This window comes from Euprymna scolopes, chromosome 10 (genome assembly GCF_053919585.1).
Source record: "Euprymna scolopes isolate OS-2025 chromosome 10, ASM5391958v1, whole genome shotgun sequence".
Classification (NCBI taxonomy): Eukaryota; Metazoa; Mollusca; class Cephalopoda; order Sepiida; family Sepiolidae; genus Euprymna; species Euprymna scolopes.
This window is the reverse complement of record NC_136491.1, coordinates 94,643,097-94,662,985: the sequence shown is the minus strand read 5'-3', so window position 1 is coordinate 94,662,985 and position 19,889 is coordinate 94,643,097. Positions and strand designations below refer to the sequence as shown.

The 19,889-nt window shown below is 36.1% G+C and overlaps 1 protein-coding gene across 4 annotated transcripts in view; it reads left to right on the top strand.

Moving 5' to 3' along the window:
- LOC145286146 (cardioacceleratory peptide receptor-like) overlaps nt 1-19,889 on the top strand; it is a 351,148-nt gene that overhangs the window by 88,742 nt on the left and 242,517 nt on the right. The window contains exon 1 of one of the 4 annotated variants that reach the window (XM_080134877.1): nt 9,697-9,851. The exons of the other annotated variants lie outside the window; for them this stretch is intronic. The gene's annotated coding sequence lies outside the window, so the exon portion shown is untranslated. Of the gene's footprint in view, nt 1-9,696; nt 9,852-19,889 lie in introns of those variants that run through there. 4 annotated transcript variants of the gene reach the window in all.

Sequence of the window (19,889 nt, the reverse complement as noted above, 5' to 3'; positions counted from 1 at the left end):
ATAAGCAGATATATATACACACATACACACACATATACACACACACACATATATATATATATATATATATATATATATATATATATATATATATATATTATCCCTATCCCTATACATAATAAAGTTTGCATGAACAAATGCTACATACAAATTTATTATGTCTAAACTATTATCTAACTCTTGACCTCCGTCATAGACACATTTATTCGTTTTATTAAAACCCTATATTTCATCCAAGGAGATGCATCATGACGATTGCCATCATCTAGAAGAACTAGTTCTTATTTTTCCCTCTTTTTCTAGTCCTTTTCCTGCCAGCAGTCTACACCCGGAAAATATATACACATTCTTACGATGTCCTCCAGTCACCCTCTTAACTGGATTATAAACTCCTATAAAAAGCATTAGCTTTTCATTTCCCCTTATACAAGATATTGATTTCTCCCTTATATATTTCCATCCCTTCTCATTGGTTGCTACTTCTCAACTCGCTCATTCGAGAATAGATACCTTATGAATAAACGAACCCATTAGCTGTTAAAAAACATGGCCGATAAACAGCCTTTTTTCTGTTTCATTTTCCTTCTCCGCACAATATTACTTAACTTCTTCTGCTGTTGTCGTTTCAAATTATTGTTTTATGCAAATTAAAACAAAGACATAATCACGATATTCGAGATTTGCGATAACAGCGGGCGAACAACACATTTCGTAAACATATACACACGGACATATCAACGTACACAAACAAAGTAAGATAGACTCAGGGAGGCATGCTAAGATGCAAATACACTGATATCTACATAGAGAGACAGAGAGACAGAGACAGAGAGAAAGAGAGCGAGAGAGAGAAACACTTTTTTGGAAACAAAAAACACTTCTTTTTTATTATAGACTGAACATTTTCCTTGCTTTTAAACAAGACGCACAGAAGTTTATAGACCTTTGCGTTACTTCAAATTAATACGGACAGGGTTTTTTTTTTATATTTTTTAAATCTTATACATCGTTACTATAAATTTAATACACCGAACTTCTTAAAATTTTAGGGAAAATAGTATGCTTACAACAAATACCGCATTGTAATGGTCCGCAAATAAGTAGTTTTTCGGTTATTAATCAATATAATTGTTTCTATTATTATTTTTATGACTATTTTGTACAAAAATGGGAGGGAGTAATCTACGTGCATAAGCACAAAACTATTTTATAGAAAATACAGTTGCGAAATTATTTTTTTAAACAAACATTTTGGTTTACCTATAATAAGTACAAATTTACTTTATAGAAAATACAGTGGCGAAATTATTTTTAAAAATTTCGATTTATCTACGATATTTGGGACGTATTTGTGTTTTAAGCACAAAATTATTTTATAGAAAATACAGTTGCGAAATCAATAAAATAAGAATTATCATTTATCTACGTTATTAGTTACCTACTTACGTTTTAACAAAGAAGATCGCTTATAAATTGTCCGCAAATAAGTAGTTTTACGAATAAAATAAAACATTAGCGTTAAAGAAGAACAGACAATAAAAGAAAAATGGAAGGTGAAGAAAGAGGTAAATGAGAAGAAAGTAGGAATGGAGAGAGAAAAACACATAAGAGATTCGGAAAAAAAAATTATACCATAAAAAATACTACCTTTTCAATTTTTATTCTTTTGCTTTTTCCGTACGATTTACATATGCTTTACTTTTTACTCCTGGTTATATTTTAATATTTTTTATATATTAAAGTTTTATTATTTTAATATTTTTTATATATCAAAGTTTTATTCTTGTATTCCATACCTACCTTAATAATCTTAATATATATTCCTTTCATTTTCAATCTAAATGTTGTTAAACAATTTTTTATCTATATTTTACATTTTGTATAATTTTGACACTTCTTTTCTTCTGATAGTGCACACGGGGCTCTATAGCCGTAGTGAAGGCAACTTGTGTAGGAGAAGAAAAACTTCGACATAAAATCTGCAGCTGAAATAGTTACCAGTCATCTTGGTTCTACTTGTAATTGGGTCATAGTTTTTAAAGTCTAGAGAGTGGTGTAAGTGTTGCACAAGCTTACATCACGTAAATCCAATGATATACAGATCTCTCAAACTCTAGAGCTGTTGTAGCTGTCCTTCAGAGTCCTACGGCGTTGGAAGAGTGGCAACGTGCGAAGACTTAACAGGTTGAATGTGCATAGTCACGAATCTACATGTAGGCGGTAGGGGTCTTAGCTTACTATTACTGTCTTGTTTTTATTGATGGGGCAGATTTTGGCGGAGATTTCTATGGCTTACCAGCTCTGTTCCGGGAGAGCATTGCTCACCTATCTTTGGTAGGAAGGTGCTAAAAAAAAGTGCATTAAACGTTGCCTGTCAATTCAAGCTGGTCCGCATCTGCAACTGACGGCTGTTCGTTCACGCAAGAACAAAAATATGAGAAAAATAGCAAAACGTAAGCCAAAATGCGTTACAAATTAAACATCGGTTGTTGGAATGTCAGAACTCTCTTGAATATTGACAAGTGAAAGCGTCCAGAAAGAAGAACAACTCGACTGACTAGAGAACGTGAGAGACTAAATATTAATACCGCTGTTCTATCAAAGACTCGCCTTCATCAGGGTAGGATCAGAATACTCTCGGTTGAAAAGCCAATGTATAAGTGTTCTGATGGTGGAGTGGTTTTGACTTCTTCACCAGGTGTTTGGCTTCTCATTTTCCTTGATAGTTCTTTTGAAGTCAAAACATATGTCATTCATCAATGATCCTTCCAAAATTATAGAATGCTGGCAGGAATATTTCCATGACCTCTTCTATAATCCATCTGTTGTTGGTGAAGCCGTGATTGATTTACCTCAATTAGAGAAAGAACTCAAAGAATGACGCTCCAACAATGGAGGAAATGGATAAGACTGTGGCCGAAATCAAAACTGGAAAAGCACCAGTACACATATCGATGGAGATCATGAAAACCACATCAGGCAACTTTTGATTTCATTATGCAGAACTGACTGCAGAACTGACTGAATCGATGAAATGTTGATGTCCCTCTACAAGAGTAAAAGAGAATAATCAGTTTGTAACAATAACTATGGAAGTACTCTTCTTGCGTTTGTTCGTAAAGTTCTTGCACGAATTTTACTTCACCAATTGCAGGATGAAATCTGCTCAGTTGCGGTATCGGAAAATAAGTGCAGAATTAGATCAGGAAGAGGATATGATACTTTCTGCTCACAAGGTACAAGGGAAATGTATTGAACAACAAGTACCCTTGTATCAAGTCTTTGTTTACCTGACAAAAGCGTTTGACAGAGTCAGTAGAGATGCTTTGAGGACGGTGCTTGGTTGTCCGCCGACATTTGTGCACATATTTAGGGAATTGCACCGGGATATGAAAGCTCAAGTTACATTCAATGAATGATCAGTTCTCAGATGAAATATCTGTTGACAATGGCATAAATCAAGGAGATATTCCTGCACCTAGTTTTTTTTTACTATCTATTACGTGGTTCTTTTGGGGTATGCATTCTCAAGTTGTGATGTAGGAGTCCTATTACTCTTCAGGACATCTGGACGCGTTTTTAACCTTAGGAGGTTCAAATGCAAAACCGAAGGTGTTCCATGATCTGATCAGGAAACTTCTCTATGCAGATGATGCAGACTTTATTGCTTATATTGAGAATGGCATGCAGGTGATTATTGACAACTTTTCAGAGGCTTGTGATGTATTCGGGTTCAAAATCAGCTCGAAGAAAACTAAAGTGACGTTCACACTTTCCACTTGAGAGGAGTACATTGAGCAAGACATCTTGGTTACTGGTACTAGGTTTGATGTTGTGGGTATCTTTGTTTACCTTGAAAAATTTTCTCCAGAGATGGTTTCTTGAATGCTAAGATATATGCCGGCATTCAAAAGGAAACTGGAGAGGAAGGTGTGAAATGATTATGCACTCATCATAAACACCAAGGTAGATGTTTATATGGCATCTGTTGTGACAGTGATGCAGAAACTTGGACAACCCAGCAGAGATACACCATATATATACTTCTATCTTAAGTGCTTGAAAAGAATGTTGAACATTAAATGACAATTGCACACATCGGAGATAGAGGTGCTAGAAAAAGAAAAACACTGAGGCCGAGCCTTGAATCCATGATTACCACTGCACGGTTGCGCTGGGTGGGTCACCTCATATGCATGGATAACAGTTGCCTGCCAAAGCGATTCTTCTATGAATAAATCGTTACAAAGATGGCCTCAAAAGCAATCTGAAGAGTACATATATTCATGTCGATACCTGGGAAGCAACTGTAGTTGATTGTGGTGTTCGGTGGGAATTGGCAAAACTAGCTATGGTTCTCTTCATGTCAAGAGGATGGAGCGTGCAAAGCTGAAAAGGGCACTTAGGAAAGGAAACCTAGAGAATTTTCCATGCTATCATGCAACTTGGATCTGTGAAACATGTGGACGTGTTTTCCTTTCGAAGACAGGATATGTAAAGTGGGGGATGCTATTTTCTCTACCCTGCAACCTCTCTCCCACAGAAGGGACGTTGCGAGCCTATCCTTGTTTTATCGCTATTTCCATGGCAGGTGCTCGTCTGAACTCCAATCTCTGGTCCCCCCTCGCCAATCTTTCACGAAAAACACCCGTCTAGCTGAATCCACTTTGAAAAATTTCCCCCACTCTATATCTGTGCCTAAATCAAAACGTGGATTCAATGAACAAAGCTTCTTTCTTAGAACTGCACGCCTGTAGAACTCTGTTCCGTCTGCCTGCTTCCCACCTGACTACAACTTGGATGTCTTCAAGTCCAACGTTAACAAATTCCTAATGAACCGCCCCCTTAAGTAAACCCTTCATCAAATCTCCACACTAACCTAATGTACTTGCAATAACCCTTATCCCTGAGTGGCTTCCGGGCCTTGATGAGTGGTGACCACCGTGCAAAGAAAATAAAAACCATATGAAATCTCATATTGACAAGCTATTGTCATCCAGTGCGCTACAGCGACTTGATAATACAGTGTGTTATATGCAATAATGAATGAAGGTCTGCATCGGAAAAACGCATATGATTTTGCACAAAGACAATATTTCTCACCTGGATCCAAATCAACCCTGTTAAGACCGTGTGTCATGTCTGCCACTGTCCTTGTAAATTAGTTGCGGTCCTTCAAAGCTACCTGAGGACACAGGAGGGACTATTTAATGCATAAAATGAAATTTGAGACGGCTATCCTCTGTAGAGATACTGTAATCATATATATATATATATATATATATATATATATATATATATATATATATATATATAGTCCTGGCAAAAAGAAAGTCCGCACTTGTAATTTTTTCAAAAACTGTAAATTTAAGCTAAATTTAATGTAACTGTTTAAATAACATATACCTTATTTGATTCGTCTTTTATTCCTTTATAATTTTACCTGTTCATATTTGAGTTTTAATTGAAATAGTATTCACGTCAATTTAAAAAAAATAACTTCAAACTGAGGAGGCAAAAAAAAAGTCCGCAGCAACAAATTCGCTTAAAACCAGCTTAAATTATCGCCCCTAAATCAATTTAAAATATCCACCAACAGGCAATAAAGCATCTCTAATCGTAATTGTTGTTGTTCCAGGTTATACAACGAAACATTTAGTTCGTATGCCACGACTTTCTCTTAGTGATCGTTGGGAGTTCATTAATCTCCACCTTTCTGGTTTATCCAATCGAGAAATCGGCCACAGATTGAAATGTGATGAGCAAACGGTACGAAAGACTGTGCAAAAGCACCAAAATACCGGCAGTGTGCATGATGCCTCTAAATCTGGTTGTACTACAGTTACTTTTAACAGGGAAGACAATACTATAAAGATCCGCAGCCTAAGAAACAGGTTTTAAACGGCTCCACAAATCCAACAATAGTGCAATCTTGTTAAAAAGTGCTCTCTTTCTACTGTCAAGAACAGATTAAAGGAATTTAATTTGCGAGGATATGTTGCAAGACGCAAGGCAATGATTTCTAGAAAAACAGAAAACGCCGTCTGGACTTCGTCAGATGCAATGAAGATCATGACTCTTCATATCAGTCAAAAGTTTTTTTTTTAGCGACGAAAGCAAGTTCAATAGGCTAGGCAGTGATGGTAGGCAGTACGTCCGTCGGTGGTGGAGGTTCAGTTTTGGCGTGGGGCATTATAAGTACCAATGGTCCAGTGCCTATAGTTCGCTTGCAAGGTCGAATTAATTTGACCAAGTACATTAATATGTTGACTGAGCATTTTCTACCATACTTTGGTCGGAATTTGGATGATAATCCCATCTTCATGCAGGATAATGCTCCCATTCACACAGCTGGCAATGTCAAGAGGTTCCTGGAAGAGCATGATATTCCGTTTTCGGATTGGACTGCACAATATCCAGACCCCATTCCTATCGAAAACGTATGGCATTACATCAAGCAACACCTACGCAATGATAAAATTTCAAATTTGGAAGAACTTTGGACAAAAATTTAAGAAAAGTGGGATGTCCTTTCCTCAGAGTATTGCTGCAGTCTAATTCAAGGAATTCCCAAAAGATTGCAGGCTGCCAAATTATAGGAGGGTTATGCTACTAACTATTAACTAGTTCATTGAGTTCCTGTTGTATTTGTGTTGCAGTAATTTTCTAAAGTTACATTTAAATAATTTTCCATTGTGCGGACTTTCTTTTTGCCTCCTCAATTTGAATTTTTTTTTAATTGACGTGAGCACTAGTATATTTCAATTAAATGTCAAATATGAACAGGTAAAATTATAGAAGAATAAAAGGCCAATCAAATGAGGTGTAGTTTGTTTAGACAGTTACATTAAATTTAGCTTAAATTTGCAGTTTTTGAAAAAATCGCAAGTGCTGACTTTCTGTTTGCCTATATATATATATATATATATATATATATATATATATATATATATATATATATATATATATATATATATATATATATATAAGGGAAAAAGCCCCTAAAAGCTAAAATAACAATAGCTGATTCCGCCTGTAAAACATTGACAACAAGCACTCGTCTATAGTTTCACCCCTTCCCCTTTCTGTATGCCTGTCTGTCTGTCTCTCTCTCTCTCTTTCTACCTACCTACCTAATACCAAACGAAACTTCCACGAGTCAAGTTTTTTCCTAGAACTACTCCGTCTGTAGAACACGATATTGTGGTGTTGACTACGACTAGGTTGTTTTGCAAGTCCACATTTTTGTCGAGCCGCCTTCTTAAATAATCAAATTCTACTCAATTACGACTATCAATATCAATAATCATGATGTTGTTTCATTGTCCTCATTTAACTCTCGTCCTCGAGGGGCTTTTGGCCCTTGATAAATGTCGAATCCGCAGCATGAAAAAGCTCTAGGAAACCAGGTACGTAGACGCTCACAAGAACCAAGGCTTAAAAAGATCTATTATATAAAGAGCAGATTTCCGTGTGCATGTGCAACACTACAAAACAAATAACTACAAAGTTGTTATATTTTTGATGAGCGTTGCTTTCAGACATGTCATTTACTAATTTCAAAAGAAAATGTCAACTCATTTCTTGAATAATCTATTATATAATAGAGTCCAGATAGAGAATCATGGGCTAGGTCAGGAGATGGAATCTTATTCAACCACATGGCTGGCTCGTGTTATCATGACATGTCACGGGCCTGACGAAGGGTAGTAATGAAAGATTGAGGAAAATTACATATGCAGACCCATTTCAACCCAAATAGTTACAATCATAATGAAAACAAACATTGAAAAATCAGAAAAATAAAAAAAAAATCTTAAATTAAAAATAAACAATACTTCAAAGTAAAAAAAAAAAATCTGAAACGAAATGGATGAAATTATGACGTGTATGTTTGAAATTATTGAAAAGATTAAAAAAACATGACCTATTGAAAGATTCCAGCAAATTACGTAGTATAGGTACAGAGGTAATCGATAGGGGGTCACTGTTGAAGGAATGAAATAGAAATGCTTTTTTTTTCTTTTTTTCTTTTTTTAATTTGTACGTAGAAATGGAGGGGATTGAATTTTGATCGTATTTTTGCGGTCATAGCATTCAAATTTGGTTGGGCGGAATTCAAAAGCCTCGTCTCTCATGTTAAGCAGCTTCGCGGGTCGGTCTAAATGATTTGAACAGCCGGATTCGGTCCGCAGGTTGTAGGTTGCCGACCCTTGATTTAAGCTGATGAAGAAATCAGGGATTGAGGAAAGGGAGGACGAAAGTGATAAAAATAGAGAGATGGATAAAGATAGAAGTTTTAATAGAAATACGATAATAATAGAAGTAAGTTAAACTTTTGCCCAGGCAACGCCAGGTAGCCTTGCTATTATGAATATATGCACCAGTAAAAGTATGTGTTCTGTAAATCATTTTTGTGCACAATTATCAGCTAAATATATTCTTGCAACACATAAAACAACAATATCACGCTCGCATAAAGGTAAAATATGTTTAACGCTTCTTAAAGTGTCCCGCGAAAACTATCGTATCTATTTTTGTATGCCTGCCACTGTCTCTCTTCGTGTCGTGTAAATGTTTATATTGCGCTTCGATATAAGCGCACCTTCCCCCACGGAGGAATTATATATTTGATCATAACCGCTGCACATCGACGGACGCACACTCACACACACACACACTACGCCCCGCCGCGCATATACGCACACACAAACACAACTGCATACAATGCATGCCATTCTCCGTTTTTTCTTATGCTTTTCTTTTTTTTAACAGGACTTGTAAGAACGGTAAAAATAAAAATAAAAAATCACTCGCGCTAAATTCCTCGGACGGTCTAGTAGCAGAAAGCATTCGCTTCACGTGAAAGCGCCGAGTTAAAAACAAAAATAGAGAAACAAACTAAAAACAAAAAGAAAGTATTTTATTTAAAAAAAAAAAAATGAAAAATATTTGTAAATATTACTTTACTTTTTAAAAAAGGAATTTTTTACTTAAAACACCAGCGTCACCTTTGCTACCGATAGCGGAGGAATACATATTATATGAAAAAAAAAATACGAATATAAATACAAATAAACAAGTGACACTTCTTTTTCAAGAATGCCGGCATAATTCTCATAGACAGAACTTGTTTTCAAGGACTTCTCACCCGTGGAACACATTGCCGCGAGGCTGCTTCTCTACTGGTTACAACTTGATCGTCTTCAAGTCTAATGTTACTAGGCACCTGCTAAAAACCACTCGATTAGTAACGAGTCCATACTCTTGATCAATGTTAATGCTTACATAGTTTTCCTCATCTTTCAGCCAATTACCATTTCAGTCCCGTACATACCTATCCTCGAGTGGATATTAGCCTTGATATACGGGGACTCAATAGTAAGAAAAAAGTTTAATTATATTGCTTTTTCCGTTCTTCTTTGAAGTATCTTTGTTCGCATATAAAAACTATGATCGATGAAGTTTTTTTATTGTTTTTTTTAAGAAAATATGCTAAAATAACTTCAATTTTTTAAAATGTTATAAATCCGATGTGATTGCTGCGAGTCGTGTACTCAATATCTATTTTATATATATATATATATATATATATATATATATATATATATATATATATATATATATATATATATACATATATATATATATATATATATATATATATATATATATATATATATATATATATAAAAGGAATATTGAAAAACAAAAGAAAAAAAGAAACTGATAAAAAATCGAAAATATAAATAATTCATTCAATAAAAAACGAACGAATGTTTAACTAAAAGCAACAGAAATATGGGGATTTTTAAAATGGGACATTAATTACGGACTTTTTCCCCCAATGGGTAAGTACTAATTTACTTATTATTATTATTATTATTATTATTATTATTATTATTATTATTATTATTATTATTATTATTATACTACCACCACTAGGAGTTTTCACACGGGCCATCATCAAAGATTTCTCTTTGAGAACAGCCCGTGGCGTTCCCTGCAGTCTGAGTGACAACATGTCTCCCCAGATTCCCAGTACTCTCCACCTCTTTCGATAACTTTGGAAAATGAATTTGCGTTATCGCAACAGAAGTTTACCATTGATTTCTCGTTAGTGGCGACCATTGATATTCACTGAAATGTAAGTGAGAATAAGCCTCCCCAATGTCCCAGTTGCACTCACTCGGTGGACGTCTGGCTAGTGCTTTCTTTCCTCTATCTTTCTCCTCCTTGACGATTTGGTGTACTGCCAGTTTATATCGACACATTTTTGGGGGGAGGAGTGGGGGAGTAAATTAAAATTACACAGTTTCAGTTTTATTGGTTCCATGTGGTGATTCTTCGTGTTCTACTTTTGTAGCAGTTTCTATGTGTTCGACTAGCGCCTGTAGCTCATGTGTATTGGTTTCTGCATTCAAGGGGTTTTCCTCAATATTTCTGCCGTTTTCATTATTGTTATCCGTTGTATCTTCTCAATCATCCCTCTGATTCCGATCTCTCCCATTCTTTTTTCAAAGCTTTTTGGGATTGTTCCTAGCGCTCCCATTATTATTGGTGTTATCTTGACTTTCTTCATCTTCCATATCACTTTGAGCTCTCTGGTTAGTTCCGTGTATTTCCTCCGCTTCTGCGTCTCCTTGGTATTAACTCTGCGATCTACTGGAACAGTGAAATCTACGATCTGGCAGGACTATTATTATTATTATTATTATTATTATTATTATTATTATTATTATTATTAACAACACACTATTAGTATTCACGCAAGTCCTCATCATGATTGCTCACTGACAATAATATGTAGTGTTCATTGGATGCTGAGTGACAACAAGTCTCTCCAGATTTCCCGCATTCTCCTCGTCTTATGATTATCTTTGCAAATCATGTTGCGTTATCCCAACAGCCGTTTATCATTGATATCTCGCTAGCAACGGCCGCTGGTTTTCACCGAAATTTGAGTGGCAATAAACTAAATCCAAGTTTCCAATATTCTCCTGAAATTTCTGACGAAGATCCTAGGTCTTTCCATCTTTCTTTACTCTTCCTGCCCATTTTGCATAGCACCAGATGAAGTTAGTGTTACAACATGTTTGTGTGTGATTTTATTATTATTTGTATGTATTTGTGTTGGGGAGAGGGATCAGTTTATGGGATTTCTTGCAGTTTTAATTCGCTTCGGCTCGCGTGATCGTCTTTCTATGTTTTTGTTTTATTCCTATTTCACTTTACGTGTAGCTGATTATGTCTATGCGGGTTGGCTCCACATTCGAAGATTCTTATTTGAACTCACTAGGAGTTTTCACAAGTGTACTCACTGTCAATAACATGTGATGTTCCCCGAGATCTGAGTGACAACAGATCTTCCCAGGTTTTTAGGATTAACCACTAATCTTTTCGAATCATTGTGCGTTCTCGTAACAGCTGTTTACCATCGATTTTTACTGACACCGACCCTTGGCTTTCACTGGAATTTAAATTCCAACAAGCCTCACAAAGTTTTCAATATATTCTGCATCTTTCCAGAGGATATCTGTTTGATGCTCTTCCTCCTTGGTCTTTCCACCCTCCTTGACACTTCACAACCATTTTGTGTAGTAGCAACTGAAAGCTAGTCTCAACATTATTTTATGAGGTGGGGTGTGCATAGATTATGTAATTTCTGGTAGTTTCAGTTCCTTTGATTTGTGTAATGTTCTTGGTATTTTTTTTTTTTTAATTCGATCTCTGAACAGAAGTTGTTATCTGTTACTTTCTTGTTGACAGAAAAAAAATCAGTTTCTCTGGAATTTGAGTGACAGCATTTCTCCACAGATTTCCAATACTCTCTGTTCCCTTACATTATTATTATAACTTATTTTATGTTCATGCACTGAACGTTTATCGCTGATGTCCAGCAGTTTTTCTTCAGACTCTCAGATATTAAAGCCCCTCATTATTCTAAGGCTTTCTGTTTCCTTTTAGGCGAGGTCTGGACGGTGTTATCTCGCTTCAATTTGCCTATCATTTTAGTCTGTCTATGCTGTATCGTTATTTTCATGGTAAGTACTTAACTGAGCTTAACCCTCCTCTGCAAAACATTCACAACAAGCACTCGTCCATCTATAACCATTGTCAACAAATTTCCTCAACTCTTTATTTGTGCCTAAAACTAAATGCAAATTCAATGAACAATGTTTCTTTCCTAGAACTGCCGCTTGTGAAACTCTATTCTATGGGACTGCTTTCCAGCTGACTATAACATAATCATTTCCAAGCCCAAAGTAAACAAGTTCTTATTGAGCAGTCCTCTTAAATAATTAAATTCTACTTAATTTTCACACCTACTGATAATTACAGTGCTGCCACATTGACAACCTGACACTTATTAACCCTTATCTTTGATTAGTGCTAACTCCTTTGTACAAAAGAAGGACCCTCGGCCTAGTGCCACTTTCCGTTATTATTATTTACTCACTAGGAGTAGTCACACATGCCATCATCAAAGCTTCCTCTTTTAGAACAACTTGTGATGTTCTTTGGGGTCTGAATGACAACAAGTCTCCTCAGATTTTCAGTACTCTCCACCTCTTTCGATAACCTTTGCAAATGAATTGGCGTTATCACAACAACCGCTTACCAATGATTTCTTGTTCGCAGCGACCATTGGTATTCACTGGAATTTGAGTGGCAATAAGCCCCCCTCCCCAGGTCCCAGTCCTCTTTGCACTCATCCAGCAGATGTCTTGCTAGTGCTTTCTCGCCTCAGTTTTTTCATCCTCCTTGACCCTCCTCGATTATTTAGTGAGGGGTCAGTCTATGGTGACATACACAGAAAAAAATGAGAGTAAGGCAGGAGCACATGGAAGTTAACTTACAATTATACAGTTTCAGTTTTTATGATTCCATGTGATGTTTCTTTGTGTTTTATATCTGCAGTTTCTGTATGTCTGACTTGCACCTGTAGCTCACGTGTGTTAATCTCTGCAATCAAGGATTTTCCTTAATATTTCAGCCATTTTCATTATTGCTATCCGTTGTACCTTCTCAGTCATCCCTCTGATTCCAATCTCTCCCATTCTTTTTCAAAGTTATTCGGTATTGTTCCTAACGCTCCTATTATTAGTCATGCTATTTTGACTTGTTTTCGTTTTCGATATCTCTTTCAACTCTCTGGCCAGTTCAGTGTATTTGCTCCGCTTCTCCGTCTCCTTTATCTTTATGGTCTGCTAGGACAGCAAAATCTACAATCTGACAAGTCTTTTCCTTTTTGTTAACTAGTATGGCACCCAGTCTCCTTGCTTAGATGGGTTTATCCGTTTGCATATCCATGTTTCATAGAATTTGACTTTCAACTTCAAGTACTGCTGCCGGTTTGTGCTTGTACCATTTGTTTGCATGTTCAAGATTCAGTTATCTGCATAAGTGTACTGCCTTCCCTACTTGCTTGTATTTATTCTTATATTCTTTTTAGGCTAGTTTGCTGCATTCGATTTTTATGTGGTTTATTGTTTCGTCTCTTTGTCCACAGAGTCTGCATTTACTGTTTTCTTGTGTCTTGTCCGTCCTTGCTTTGATCTGATTGGTTCTAATTGCATTATCTTATACGACTGTTATTAGGGATGCAGTTTCTCTGTTAAGGTTTCCTTATTGTATGTCCAAGTGTTTTCGTTAGTCTCATCTTTTGTCATCCTTCTGAATCGTCCATGTAGTTGTTTCTCTTCCCCTTTTTCTTTTGTCGTCTTATCCCTCGTTTCTTCTGTTTCTATATTGTTTTCTTAAGTGTCTTTTGCTGCAATAATCATTCTTTCGGTGTTCTGCATTATATATTTTTCTAATAATTTTTTGTATGTCATCTACACAGTCTTCTATACAAACCAGCTCTCTTCCTCCGTCTTTCCTTTTCACATAGAGTCGGTCAGTATCATCCTTTGAGTGTACTGCATTGTACTTAGTCATGGGTTTCCTGGTTGCTGGTCGAGATGCCTCAGTTCTTCTTTGGTCGACCTTATAATTGGTTCAGGGTATCTTAATATTTCAGCCGTTTTCATTATTGTTATCCATTATACCTTCTCAGCCATCCCTCTGATTCCAATCTCTTACATTCTTTTTCAAAATTATTCAGTATTGTTCCTAACGCTCCTATCACACAAAACGGTTGTAAAAGGTGAAGGAGGATGTTTATTGTTTCGTCTCTTTGTCCACAGTTTCGCCTGTTTTTCTTTGTGACACTGCCCATGTGTTTACATATACCTTAAATTAGGTTTCTACTATATAGTTTACTTTCAAGGAGTTTCCTTGTTCTTCTCAGGTATTCTTTTCCAATTTTCTCTTCCATTTCTGTTCCTTTGATGGTGTCTTCTTCCAGAATTCCCATATATTTGTAGCTATCACGTTCACCTAATGCTCTCATCTCCGTTTGCTCGAATAGTAACATGCCTTCCGTTGCTTCCAGTTTTCCTCTTCTCAAGGTCAGCAGTGCACACTTTTCCATGCCGAATTCCATTTGGATATCCTGGCTGAAGATTCTGATTGTGTTTATTTTCGTCTCTGGTTCCTTCTTGGTTTTTGCAAACAGCTTCAGGTCATCCATGTGCATTAGGTGGTTCATTCTTTCATCTGTATATTGTTAAAGGGCATCATGGTTATAATTTACAGTAATGGTGATAGGAAATCATGGAATATATCTCTTTGTATTTTAATCTCACTTATGTATTGTTCATCAGCTATCAGTTCAAGTATCCATATTCTCATTGCATTTTCTATTAAGTTGATCATCTTGCTTGCTATTTCGTTCGTTCTCAGGCATTCTATTATCCATGCTTGTAGGATCCTGTCATACACTTTCTTGTAGTCGATTCGTATCATGGCTAAATTCTATTTTCTGCTTTTTACTTCCTTCAGGATCTTTTGGTCTATGTAAAATAGGTCATGTATTCCTCCTTTTCTTTGCATCCTTTCGACTCCTCAGGAAGTAGTCCGCGATTATGAAGGGAATAATAAATTTGTTTCCTCAGTTGTGCTGTTAGTATTTTCCACATTGTAGGCAAACATGTAATAGGCCTGTAGTTGCTGGAGACGATACCGTTTTCTGCATCTTTTTGCACCAAATTATTATTATTATTATTATTATTATTATTATTATTATCATTATTATCATTATTATTATTATTATTATTATTATCATTATTATTATTATTATTATTATTATTATTATTATTATTATTATTATTACTATTCGCTAGGAGTTTTCAACCATATTATCATATAAGATTACTAATTGATAATAACTAGTGGTGTTCCCTGGAGTCTGAAGGAAAACAAGTTTTCCCAGATATCCAGTATTTTTCACCTTTTCCGATAACCTTTGCAAAAGATTTGGCATTATCACAGTAACCGCTTACCACTGCCTGTTGTAATAATGCAAATTCATTCACAAAGGTTATTATTATTATTATTATTATTATTATTGTTATTATTATTATTATTATTATTATTCATTAGAAGTTTTCACAAAGGTCAACATAAGTGTTGTTCACAGAATAATCGGTAATTTTCTCTGGAGTTTGAGTGATAAATCTCCCAAGATTTCCAGCATTCTCCATCTCTTTTGATAACCATCACAAATGATATTTTGTTATCGCAGCAGCTGTTTACCATTGATGTTTGCTGGACACAATAATTCATCTTAGGATTAAAGTGGCAATAAGCCTCCTCAAGGTCTTAGTACTCTCCATACCTTTCTAGAGCAGGCCTGGTTAGGACTCTCCCTCCTTGATTTCCCATCCTCCTTCACCTTTTACAACCGTTTCGTGTGATACTTGCCAAGACTCGTACCACTATGTGTGTATGTTTTTTGGTCTTTGAGAGAGAGAGAGAGAGAGAGAGAGAGAGAGAGAGAGAGAGAGAGAGAGAGAGAGGGGGGGTAGATTATTGGATTTCTGGCAATCGTTTTTCACCTTTGAGGATATTCTTTATTATTATTATTATTATTAGTAGTAGTAGTAGTAGTAGTAGTAGTAGTAGTAGTTCTCACACAAGCTGTTACCAATGATTTCTCATCGATAACGATTGGTAGTTTTTCTTGAAGTCTGAGTGACAGCAATGCTCTCTAATATTCCAGTACTACATGTTCCGATCTATTTTTTTGTCTTATTTTTTGTATACATTTTTTTTTTCATTACTCTTTTTCACGCCAAACAAAGCCGCTTCGACGATGTAAAGGGCTACCATTTGCGAGCATGTCTAAAAGGGAATTGTGGGAAGATGAATAGCGAGATGTCTATTCAAATTACTTTTAAACTTCTGCATGCCAGTAAAGCCAGGAAAGCAGGAGACAGGGAGGGAATTCCAAAGTCTAGCAGTCCGAGGGAAGAAACTATTAGATTAGGAAGCCTTCTGGCGTCTAGGAATCTCAACAGTAAAGGGGTGTGATTTTATTTCTTGTCAGGCTGGCCAGGAGTATGTACATCAAGAGGACACAAGTGCTATGAGTTCACAGAGCACATTCCATTAAACTCACTGAGAGTTCTTGAACCAGTGATTACCAGTGATTTATCATTGATAGCAGCCGGTGCCTTTTCCCTGGAATGTGAATGGCAAGAATTCTCCACCGGACTTCTATGCTATCCATTTCTTTACAGTCGTGGTCTGAGTAGTTCAGCTATTTCTCAGACTATAAATCCTCTCACACCTAACCCTAACCCTAACCCTAACCCTAACCCTAACCCTAACCCTCCACAAATATGTTATGTTCTTGGTGCGTTTTTTGTTTTGTTTTTGTTTTCAAGTGAGAATTACAATATTTAATTTTCCGTACAATTAGATTTTACCAGGTAGTTTCAATAGTCTTGATTTGATTCATTTAATGCATTTCAATTAACCGGACAAGCAGCAAAATCCCACCCCTTCATTGCTGAGGTCACTGGATGCTGGAAAGCCTTCTACTCTAATAGTTTCTTCCTGCTAGACTTTGGAATTTCCTTCCTTGTTTCTTTGCTTCCCTGCCTGTACTCATCTGAAGAAGTTTAAATGTAATGTAAACAGACATCTCACTGCTCAACTCCTTATATTCCCCCGTTAGACCCGATCCCAAATTTTAGCGCTTTACGTTTCAAGTAGAAATATGTCTCGCTTGGGATGTAAAAAGGCAAAAAAAAAATTTTTTTTCACTTTTCTTTTGTTAGCACCAAACCTGACATATCATCACTGAATCAAGAGGAGCTACTGCGATAAGGAACAGATTGACCAAGGTGCAACCTGGGTGGTGAGGTAGCCATTAAGATGCTTGTTCACATTACATTTAAATTTTTGCATGTTAGTACAGTTGGAGAAACAGAATTCCAAAAACAAGCGGGTTTGAAAAAAAAAAAAAAGAAATTACTGCAGTAGAAACTCTTCTCTAGTGAAGGAGTGGAACTTTACTGCTGGTCATGTGAGTCGAGAGCATTTTCATGGAAGTAGTACGCACAGTATGTTCATTGGGCATATTTCATAGAAGTGCTTGTCAAACAAGCACTATACTATGGATTTGCAATAGGGGCTGAAGATGCACAGAAAAGGTGGAAACTATTAGGTTAGAAATTCTGTTTTTCATCCTGTCTAGTAGAGAAACGATTATGGTTGGTGCACCAGCTCAAATGTAGCAACAAATACTGCATGCATGGATTAGTAATTCTCACCTAAAATAAATGTGATATAATTGTAGCCGGGGTAAAACATTAGGTTTTTAATTTATCAATTATGATACTGGCTCAGTCGAACTGAGGTGCACCGCCTGGGTTTACTGAGAAGGTCCACCCTCCCAGGCCTTGTCTCCTGACTTTTGGGTGGGGCAAGTTAATCGCTTGTTGTCTAAGGCGCCCCTGCCGGGAATGGGGATGCCCAGGCAATTTTTGCTAGGCTAGAGTGCTCCTCCTTTAGAGGTGCTGGCGGGATATTCCCACTTTCCAACCTTGTGTCACATCTTGTTGAAGTGGGCAGCAAGTAAATAACTACTATTGTGTTGTGGATTTAAAACTGGGTTGGATTCTGAGTTGTGAGTCACTAATCTGATAATATTGTCTTAGTCTTGGCATTAATTGTATCAGACTGTAAATATAGTCATAAAGCAATACAGCATTACAGCAATGTAACAGAGGTTGGAGATGAACAAAACATGCGGGATCTATTAGGTTAGAAATTCTGTTTTGCACGCTAACAGAAGAAAGAATTGTGGTTGATGCACTAGTTCAGATGTGGCAAGTTTCATGCCCAGATGACTAATCGATTTGTAGAAATATATTTTGTGATAATGATATTATCATTATTATTATTATTATTATTATTATTATTATTATTATTATTATTATTATTATTTGCTAGAAGTTCTCACACAGGCCATCATCAGAGAGTGCTCACTGACAACAACGGTGGTGTTACCTGAAGTTCACATGATAACAAATCTTCCTAGATTTCCAGTATTGTCCACCTGTTTTGAAAACATTTGCAATTAAATTGGCATCATCACAACAACTGTTTACCATGCATCACTCGTTGGCAATCATCATTGGTCAATTTGGGTGGCAATAAGTCTCCCCAAGTTCTCAGTTCTCTTCACACTCATCCTACGGAGGTCTTCCCATTCTCCTCAATCCTTATTGGTGATTTAGTGTGGCTTCAGTTGATGTCGGCACTGCAATTATTATTATTATTATTATTATTGTTGTTGTTGTTGTTATTGTTATTATTATTGTTGTTGTTGTTGTTGTTATTGTTGTTGTTGTTGCTGTTGTTCTTCTTCTTGTTACTGCTTATTTTACTAGTTGTTTTCTGTTGATTAATTTTTATGTGAGTTAGACACTATGCATCTTCTTCAGCTGTTTTTGTAAGTGTTGTATGAAGTTGCACCCTTCGTCATGTTCTACAACCTTCTTAGCTCTCTAGTAAGTGCCAGGTATTTACTTAGTTCTATCCAACCCTTCAGTTTCAGTCTGTGAATGACTGGAATGGCAAAATTTACTGTTTGACACCAGTTTCTTTTTGTTAACTATACCCTTTTTTATACTGCTTAGCTCATTGGTTACGAGTAAAGTGTATTACCTGTTCTGATACTACACTATACCTTTTCTGTTATCGGTCAGTGAAGGAGAACTCCTTCATGACTAAGAAATTATAAATTTTTGTTGCAATACAGTGTGCCCTTTTTGGGTAAGCTGGATTTTCTACACTTTGCCCTCGTGGGGAGGCAAGTAAATCGGAACTATAATCATATAATTACTTAGCAGAGGCCATGATATTTTTGCCTACTTCTGGAGTGGAGTGCCCCTTTCTGGGGAGCTGGATTTCCCCCCATAATAAAAATGACCTTGTGTCACATTTGCTTTCATGGGGAATCAAATAAATACCTATAATCATATACTGTCTTCTAGCTAGAGTGAGTTTGTTTTAATTTCTAAATTCTCAAGAATTTTATATATATTTTTTTAATATTGCCTTTTATTGTTTTTTTTATTTTTTTAACCATTATATGTATTCATGGCGCTAAATTCTGGTTTAAGATTTAAAAGTTTGCTGAGACACATGCCCTGTGTTTGATAACATGCTCACCTGTCAATAACTAAAAGTGGCGTGTTATTATCATAATAGACCAAGCCCATTTAGATTTAACTGGAGCCTCCTCCTACAAGCATTAAACAAAGACTTCCATTGACTAACTAGTTGTAAAATAGTAAAAACTCCAACGGCTCTCTGATTGGTTATGATAGTTAACTTAAAGGAATATCTATCATATAAATCTCACCTGTCTATTTAAATGTATGTATGTATATATGTATGCATGTATGTATGTATGTATGTATGTATGTATGTATGTATGTATGCCTAAAACTTTTGACAGAGGTGACGGATTTTCACGAGATCGGTATCGC